Genomic DNA, 9,165 nt, shown 5'->3' on the forward strand with positions numbered 1-9,165 from the left:
CAGAAAGAAAACCCCCACAGGCTTCCAGTGCCCATGCTAATCCAACTGTCACGGATTAAGAGTTTCTTGCACATCAGGCACTGCTTTAAGTACTTCACATATTATCTGACTTAATTCTTACTGCCTACTATGATGCCACCCATTTTACTGATAAGGAAGCTGAGACTCAGAAAGTTGCACGACCTGCCCATGGCCATAGAGCTAGTGACAACCTGGATTCAAATTCAGGCAGTTTATCTCCACGGATGTCTGTTCTCAATGCCATGATACCGTATTACCCTAGGAGACCTCCTTCGAGATCCCCTACAGTCACTTGGCCCCAACAGGCACCCGCCAGGCACAGTTTCTAGTCCTAAGGCCACTGGGAGCCAGCGCAGGTAGCTCGAACAGAGAAAGAGAGCAAAGTCTGTGCCGCAGAAAGTGGGCCTGAGGTTCAGAGAGGGGTACCCATTAGCTCCACAGCCAAACTGAGCCAAAATCAGTGTTTGCCTTTGTCCCCAGGAGACACCACATCCCAACTTCCAACAGAAGAGCAAGTTTAAGGTGGAGTGAAGGAGCCAAGGAGAGGCCTGGTTGTTGTTCATCCCACTGAAATAATCAAGCAGTCTCTAAACCAGCTAAATGGTTCCGAAGGAAATGGGAGTCTATTTTGTCTCCTGTCACCAGGGCTGCAAATCCTGATATATCTCAGGCCCCGGCAGAGAAGCGGATGGCTCAGCACTTGGAGAGATGCCCGCACGAGGCAGGAAGTGGGGTGGATGATTCAACAGGTAGCTCTCTATTCTGAGAGCTGATCCTGTGATGGGTGAGTGTACATCCAGCTGAGATAAAAAATAAATTTGAATGCAGACCATCAGAACATACAGCAAGCCTCCCTTTCTTCCGGGGGACTTGAAGCATCCTTTAGGGCTTTAATCCCTCCAGGTTTTCTATTTTTAAAAATTTGCTGGGGCAACAAGGCTCTTCGGAGTGAGCTGGTGACTCAAAGGCTTCCCTTCCTCCCAGCACTCCCTCCAACAGATGATAAAATGCTGTGGTTCTATGGGAGTCAGCCTGGGCCACTATGGTCCCCACTCTCAGTCTTTCTCATCTGTAAAATGGGACAGTGGTCTCGCATTGATGCTGAGTCAGCAAAGTTTGGCATGCATTCCCAATTCTTCATCTGAAACCCTTGGGACTCGATGTGTTTGATTAACCTAGAGCTCTTTGCATTTTTCATGAAAGTTTTATAGAGAGTCTACCATATATTATGGAATATGCCCAGAGAGCTCTGGGATGTATTAAGGGTACTCCATAAACCCTTCAATTTTTATGCAACAAAATGTATAAATAGTCATAGTAGGGGGGATAGGATAAAGGTTATAAGTAACATCATGTCCAATTCATATCAGGTTTGTCACCAAGTGCTTGCGCCAATCTCATGAGGAAACTTTTGGTTTTCAGAGTTTTGGATTTAGGGATTGTATTTGAATGCCAGCTTTGGTTTCAGGTGCACCTGGATTACCATTAATTGCACCTGTACCAGCTGGCTGACCTTGGGCAAGACACCGCCTCACTGTATCTCAGTTTTCTCACCTAGAAAATGGGGCAATGATCCCTGTGGAGGTTCATGGAAGCCACATAAGCAGGTGCAGTTTGCTAACCAGGCTGACAGGTTACCACCAGGAGACCTTGGTGAATCCATCAGAACAGTTTGGGGTCTATCTGCACACAAGGCAGGGGCAGACTCCCTGAAACCAATCTCCTAAGGCTGCCATATAAACAGATGATCCATCTATTAACAGAGAGCACGAGAAATACAACCATCAGCTGGACAGGAAGCTTTTGTTGGCCTGACCAGCATATACTGCCCTGCGATGAAAGCTCTGTGAGGATTCACGGTCTCACAGGGCTGCTGGGTGGGAGGGAGTCAGAACAAGGGACGGCATTATTCTGAAGAAGCATTTCTCAGCAGAGGCAGCTTGAGAGGACAGCCTCGCCCAGGAAGTGAGGATGCTGTGCCAGCCAGTGCAGCCAAGAACCCGCTCCCCAGACAAGGCCAGCCTCTGGCTCTGTGACTCTCCCATTCCCATGTTTCCATTCACTCCTCCATTCCCCGTGAGCAGGTTTCCCTTAGTAAACCATGATCACAGCCAGCCCTCCTCCCAGCCTGACCTCCTCAGAAACTCGGGTATTTGATGTGTCCCAAACTCTTTGGTCACACATTTGCTGACAACCAACTGGTGACTCTTAGGAAAGGCCAGTTTGAGGCACCAGGGTGTCAGACTCTTGGTTTCAGCTTGGGTTGTAATCTCAGGGTCGTAAGATCGAGCCCCATGGTGGGCTCAGTGTGGAATCCACTTGGGACTCTCTCTCCCTCTGCCCCTCCCCACTGAGCAAACAATCTCTCTTCTCTCTCAAAATAAATACATAAATCTTACCCAAAAGGGAGGAGGGGAGAAAAGGCAAGGCAAGGCAAGACCAGACCAGCTTACATTTGTGGCAGATTTTAGGCACCTAAAATGGTCACAACAATCTCTCTCTCCACGTACTCTTCTAGAACCTTGTGCCTTGACTCTGGGCAGGCCCGTTACTCACTAGTCACCAAGAGAAGGGGTGGAATTGATGCTGCCTGATTCTGAGACTAGGTTGTAGAAGGCCGTGCCACCACTTCCAGCTTGTCAGCCAGAATCTTGCTCTGGAAATCTTCAGCCCCCATGGAAGTAGTCTGGCTGCCCTGAGGGCACCACACTGTGAGAAACCCCATCTCTCCGCATGGACTCGCCCCATAAGGAGACCCTGAGACTAGATGGAGAGAGAAAGAGAAGGTTCTGGCCAGCCCCCAGCTACTCCAACTCCACCCGCGTCCAACTAATATGGCCTGGAAGACCCCAGGCTACCAGCCAACTCTTTCCCAAATTCTGAAATCATAGAAACCAACAGAGATAATGAAAGGATTATTGTTGTTTTAAGCTGCCAAATTTTGGAAGGATGTGTTGAACAGGAATAGATAACCAGAACAGAGGGCAATTTTATTTCCCTCCTGCCTAGGGAGACCAAACTCCCAGTTGGCATGGAGCTGTCCCAATTTATACCTTTTGTCTGGTATAATTCTTGATAGTGACCCCTTTGTCTCCCCAAAATGGTAAATTATATGTTCAAGTTCTTGAGCATACCCTAGATCCTAACAACGCTTTGCCTCACAGTCTAGAATAATCAAAATACATGAGATGCCTCGCATGTAGGCAGCATTCAAAGAGATGGATGCTTGCTTTTTTGTCCCTTCCCCTTCTCCCTTTTTGTTCTGTCTGAATGCTCAGCAGTTTTGCCAAGGGATGTCGTCAGGCGCAGCCCCCTCGCAAGCTCGAGTGCCTTCCTCTAATATACGTGCCTCAGTGAAAACAGGGCACCTGCTACACAAACACAGCTTCAAGACAAGCCCAGAGTTCCCCCTTTTCACCAGATTCCTGTCACTAAGCCCCTCCCATGGGGAAATTCTGGAGCTGCCACTGATATTCAGGATAGTAAGGGTCTGAATAAATTAGAGATAGCAGAGGCAAGAGACAGAGGAGGAGAGGGAGAAAAAGAGCCTTCCAAACCTCAGGAAAGGCCTTCCCCTCCGCACCCCACACTGTAAGGGAGGGGAGCGTTTGAATCCACAAAATTGCTCTCAAATCCTGTCTCAGTCTTATTCACTGGGCGATGGGCCCAACTGGCCTGAGCCTGCTTCTCCTCCCCCACCCCGCCCCGCATAAATGGGAGGGTTGATGCCTGTTTCAGAGAACTCTCCGAAAGAATCAAAGAGATTATTAATGATATAAAGCACTCAAAAATGCTACTTCTCTTTTGAAGGTAGTAGAGGTTCCTGTTAGAAAATGCCTTTGCCTTATCTGGAAGGGACACGCCAGAATGGTACAAAAGTCTGGTCAGAAAACGGAAATAACGATGCCTCACCTTTAGAGACATGAAGCGAGAGGATGTTAATGGAGGGCCTGGCAGTCACCTGTGGCTCTTTTTTCAATTTAGAAATTGCTTTGTAGTCACTGACTCAGCTAGACCTGCAGCTATTTGAAAACAAGAATCTTACTATCAGTCATTACACATATAGGGCCCTGCTGCAGAGGGGGGCTCTCAATGATACTCATTGAATGAATGATCACAGACCAATTTTTGATCCTCTTATCCACTAACTTAGTCAACCAATACTAATTAGGGACCTACTCTACGTCAAGCACTGTTCTAACAAATGGGAATGCAAGCCCTATCGCCACTCCCTCAGGGTGCTCCATGTGATGGAAGAGACATGTGGATCAAATATGTATGCACATAATCATTTAATTACCATTGCTACAAGTGTTCAGAGGAGGAAGCACAGGGAGTGGAAGGGAAGGTGTCCCCCAGGAAGTGCCTTTTAACCAAGAGCTAAAAAATAGTCAAAGAATAGAGATGACTTCCATGCAGAGATGATAGCTTTTGGGGAATTCTTGAGGAAGAAAGAGTCATAGAACCCAGGCACTGAAAAGAATGTGGGCCATCAACTCAATGAAGATGCCCAAGCCAGCAGCTGAGAAGTAGCTCATCCACCCTGGCAGACAGCAAGCTCCAAGAAGATGAGGGGTGCCTGGACAGAGAGGTCAGAAGAGGGAGAATGTGTTCATGTGAAGGGGGGTGTAGAGAGGGAAGTTAAGTCTCCAAAAAGGAAGGTAGGTAGAAACCAAGCAGGAGGGACACCTGGCTTGGTCAGTTAGGCATCTGCCTTCAGCTCAGGTCATGATCTCAGAACCTGGAATTGAGCCCTCCATCAGGCTCCCTGCTCAGTAGGGAGCCCACTTCTTCCTTTGCCCCTCACCCTGATTGTGCTCTCTCTCTCATAAATGAATAAAATCTTTTAAAAATAAAAAGAGAGAAGAAAGAAACCAAGCAGGAATCAGAGAACCCAGAAGAGGGGAGGAGTGATTCCAGAAGTGGCCATTTTGTTAGAATTCTGACAAAATTCCCCAATGTGGGGAAATGAGGACCAAGTGGCACTTGAAGTGACACCAAGAAATAGACAAAGGAATTGGAAATGTTTACCGAAAAGTCCATAGAGGGTAAAGTGGCATCAGAGAATGAGTTCCCCAGCACTGGGCACATCCAAGCAGACGTAACACAACCAGCTAGACAGGTGTGACAAGGAGATGCCTGTCTAAAGTGAAGGCTGGACTGGATGGATGATTAAGGAAATCTCTTGAAGTCCCTGGCACACAAAAATTTGTCCTTCCCTCCTCAGAAGGCCACATAAGGGAAGAGAAGGGTTCTGTTCCCTCTTCCAGAATGCTGGTCTCCAGGATCTCCCAGCTCACTCCCTCATACTCTCCAGTGTCTGCTCAAAAGTCACCTCCCCAGAGGGGCCTCCCTGAACTCCCCCCTTATAAGTGCCACACCCCAGACCATTCTCTAACACAGAGACCTGGTGCAGCATCTTTACCTACTTCTCACATCTCTGTACATCTGCCCAATGTCTACCTTCCCCTCCTTCAGAGCAAGACCCTCGTGCACTTTGCTCCCTGCTGTGTCCCACACCTAGCCTATACTGGGCACATGGAAGGTGCTCCACAAATGTCTGTTGAATGAGTAAATAAAATCCCAGCTTTGCCTTTCACTAGCTGTGTGACCTTGTGTTAGTGACATTACCTCTCTGAGCCTCACTGGACCAACTGTAAAATTTTTATTAAGATATTGTAGTCGTGGGGATCCCTGGGTAGCTCGGCGGTTTGGCACCTGCCTTCAGCCCAGGGCGTGATCCTGGAGTCCCGGGATCAAGTCCTGTGTTGGACTCCTTGCATGGAACCTGCTTCTCCCTCTGCCTGTGTCTCTGCCTCTCTCTCTCTCTCTCTCATGAGTGAATAAATAAAATCTTTAAAAAAAAAAGAAAAAGATATTGTAGTCATGAGGTTAAGGACCTTGTCACAAATTGAAAGACTGATGATAGCCATTGTTGATAATGACAAATCAGTCATTCAATTGCCCAAAGGCAGTGTTTGTGCCTCTCCAAAGTGGGAAGACACTGTGAAATCTTTTGAGAAATGGGGATCTGCCCTCAAACCTACATTTTTCTGGCAAGAATGTTAAGGTTTTTAATTTTACAGCCTCTAAAGGCAATATCCAGAGGCCCTGGATTCATTAAGCATTTCCTGGGCATGCTCTGCGTACCAGGCACTGTGCTCATGAAACAATGCAAATTCAGGGTCTGGATTATCAGAGGTGGGGGACACAGGTACCAGAACCAGACATGTTGTAAGCACAGCAATGGAGGGCTCCACCAAGTGCTGTGGACACACAGAGGAAAGGACCTGTCCACAGAGGTCACTTGTGTATCCAGCAAACATCTTCAAGCACCAATGGTGTGGTAATTCTAGATGCTGAGGATACAACAGTGAACAAAGCATGTAAGATCCCACCTTTTATGAGGCTTCCATTTCTAATAAGGAGATAAAAAAAACAAACAAGATAATTTTTTACAAGACAAATGTTAGTCATCCAGCAAAACACCAACACAGAAGCAAAAAGAAGCAGGAGCCACGTGGCCTCCTCAGTTCAAAACCCCAGTTTCACAATATACTGTTCGGCCTAGAGAACTCCTCCCTATCTTCATCTGCAAAACGGGAATAGTAGGCTTGACCTCACACAGCTGTGGTGAGAATTAAATAAGTTAATGTAAATCCCTGGAATAGTGCCAGGCATGTGATAGTGAGAAAGTAAATAAGCACAGCATGAGGCTACTGGGAGGAGTGGTCAGGAAATCTCTGATGAAGACATGAGTGCATGAAGATCTAGGGGAGATGCATTCTGGGCACCAGAGGACCACAGGTAAAAAGGTCTCTGGGCAGTAATGAACCTGGGTATGACCCAGAAAGAGAACACTGCCAATGAGAAGCTGCCATTTCGAAATTTGCAGGCCACAGAACAGAGTGCAGGATTTTATCCCAGGCTAGAGGTAAGCTACTAAACCGTTTTGAAGGAGGAAGATGGCAGGTCGGGCACACTCTGATTTAATGCAAAGAAGGGTCATCCCAGCTACATGTGGACAGTGGGAAAGACAGAGAAGCAGCAGAGGTGTGGGCTGAGAAGAGGAATGAAGGCAAGATCTCCAACCCAAAGCCATAGGCCCACTACTGAGAATGAGACAGGACACTCCAAATCCTTCTCCATCTGGGGAGACGTCTGGGCCAAAATATGGGAAAGATGATTAAACTCTGACACAAGGGAGAGACTGCAGCAGATGGCCTGTGAACCCACAGCAAAAAAAAAAAAAGAAAAAAAAAAAAAAGAAAGACATGTTCTAAGCAATTGAGCAAAAATACATTTCCCCTTACATTTTAAAACACCTTACAATTAATATTGATCTTAATTTCACTAATGTTGAGTGCTTGTTTATGTGCCAAGGCTAATGTGATAAATTTCTCATTCAATTCTCATAAAATCCCCATGCATTCACTCAACAATTCGATAAGTATGTATTACTGGCCCTACTCTAGGTAAGACAGACAAAGGCTCTATTCGTATGGAGTTTATACTCTAGAGGCAGAGACAAAACCTAAACAAGAAAACAAAAATATTTCAGGGGCACCTGGGTGGCTCAGTCAGTGAAGCATCTGCCTCCAGCTCAGGTCATGATCCCAGAGTCCTGAGATGGAGCCCCACATCAGGCTCCCTGCTCAGCGGGGAGTCTGCTTCTCTCTCTCCCTCTGCACCCCCTACCTCCCCACCCCCGCTCATGCTCTCTCTCAAATAAATAAAATCTTTTAAGAAAATTTTTCAGAGCATGATGAGAACTACGAAGGAAATGGAGCAGAGTAAGAGGGTGAGGAGGGACGCAGGGAGGAACAGCCTCCTTAGAAATGGTGGTCAGAGAAGATCTCGTTCACGGAGGAGAGAACTCTTGGAACAGAGATGTAAATGATGGGACAAGGCAGCTACAGTTAAATCTGGGAAAGAGTGTTCCATGCAGGCGGCACAGCCACTGCCGAGGCCCTGCTGAGCTGGATATGAAGTTGATGTACTTGAGGCAGAGAAAAAATGAGCAGGGTGGCTACAGCACATGGAAAGGCAGGTATAGGGGCACCAGGGTTGTACAGTTGGTTAAGTACCTCTTGGTTTCAGCTCAGGTTGTGATTTCAAGTCGTGAGACGGAGCCCCTGTGGAGCTCTGCCCTCAGTGTGGAGTCGGCTTGAGATTCTCTCTCCCTCTTTCCCTACCCCCACCCCTGCTTCACTTGCTATCAAATAAGTAAATCTTAAAAAAAAAAAAAAAAAAAAAAAAAAAAGGATATAAAGTTGAAAGGTAGCCAGGGACCAGACAGGCCACAGGAGGACACTCATGTTTCACTCTGAGCGCGTAACAGGAAGCTGCTAGGGGACTGTCAACAGATCGCTTTGGGTACCACTGGGGGAGGAACCTAGAGGAGCAAGAGTGGACACGCGGAGTCCAAGCAGGACGCTGGTGCTGGTGGGGGAGGTGCCAGCGTTCAAGATGTATTTTGAAAGCAGAACAAAGAGCAGCCCCGGGTTAAGGACTGAATGTGGGAATACGGCGGAAAGGGAAAAGGAACTACCAGCGATAACTACAAGGCTTTGCACCGAGCACCATTAAGTGGGTGCCATCAACAAAAATTAGGAAAATTGGAAACTGAGCAGGTTGGGAGACAATCTGTGGAAACAAGAGTACCCAGTAACATTTTCATTTTGCAGATGAGTAAACAGCTTGAGAGAGATGGAATAACCTGTGGGTGTCATTTACTATTTTCACACGAACTTATTTTTACCCTCATAGGGCCCCAATATTATTTATTATCTCCAGTCTGCAGATAAGAAAACTGAGGCCCGGAGAGGTGAAGCCTGCACAGCTAGTGAGTGGCAGAGCCGAGCAGGAAATCGGATCTAAGGGATTTATTTTCCAATGAAGAGGTCAGGCTGGAAGACTGGTAAGGAACCCTAGCCGGCCGGATAGCAAAGGACCTGCGGCTGGAATAAAAACACATCCTCGGATTGGATTCTCTTTCGGTGGTTTTGAAATCGCCGACTAGGATTCCAGGAGAAATTCGAGGCCGGTAGTCGCAGACGGGACAGCGAGCACATCACTGCGCACTTGAGTCCCCACCGCTACCGAACACGCAAGGTTCCCGGCCTCCAGCCGGACGACGCGGTG

This window comes from Canis aureus, chromosome 11 (assembly GCF_053574225.1).
Source record: "Canis aureus isolate CA01 chromosome 11, VMU_Caureus_v.1.0, whole genome shotgun sequence".
Taxonomy (NCBI): Eukaryota; Metazoa; Chordata; class Mammalia; order Carnivora; family Canidae; genus Canis; species Canis aureus.